The sequence below is a fragment of the Trichechus manatus genome, unplaced genomic scaffold (assembly GCF_000243295.1).
Source record: "Trichechus manatus latirostris isolate Lorelei unplaced genomic scaffold, TriManLat1.0 scaffold00153, whole genome shotgun sequence".
In the NCBI taxonomy this organism is placed as follows: Eukaryota; Metazoa; Chordata; class Mammalia; order Sirenia; family Trichechidae; genus Trichechus; species Trichechus manatus.
The window spans coordinates 4,314,620-4,315,444 of record NW_004444089.1 but is presented as its reverse complement, the minus strand read 5'-3'; positions in this window follow the sequence as shown (position 1 = coordinate 4,315,444).

Below are 825 nucleotides of genomic sequence, written 5' to 3'. Positions count from 1 at the left end.
GGATGTGAGTGCTTCCAGAAGTAACTGAAAACCGTGTAAATATTTTGTGAGGTATGAAGCCGCACATATCTGCCTCAGGCAGGCTCCTGGAGAAACTGAGTTAAAACTACTCCTACGGTATTTTATTAGAGCTGTTAATGCAAAGTTTTACTTCCCTCCCTGGGCTGAAGTGCATATTCCGAGTCCGGCTGCAGGTTAAATCCGTATGAGAGCCTCCTAGGAGCAGGGTTTGTGTGCTCTGTGGGGAAGAAGCCACACTGGAGACTTTGTTTACTCTGAAGTGTGTAAATGATATTGACTTACACACTATGGACACTTTCTACTATTTTCTCAACACCCGCTGGTTTCTTGGCTCCTGGTGGTACAGGGGTTCAAATCTACAGCTCCATGGGAGAAAAGACCTAGCGATCTGCTTTTGTAAAGATTACAGCCTAGGAAACCCTTTGGGGCAGCTCTACTCTGTCACATGGGATCACTATGGGCCGAAAATCAATTTGGCGGCACCTAACAGCAACCCCTATATATATAGCCCGTGAAGCCACCGTTAAACTAAACAATAGTGTGTGTGTGTGTGTGTGTGTGTATATATATATTTACACACACACATACATACACACACAAATACACACATATACACACACACACATATATATACAGACAGACATATATACACACACATACATACACGCACATATATACACACACACATACACATATATACACATGCATATACACACACATATAGACACACATACACATATACACACACACATATACATACACACACACGTTGTTGTTGGATGCCGTCGAGCTGATTCCACCTCA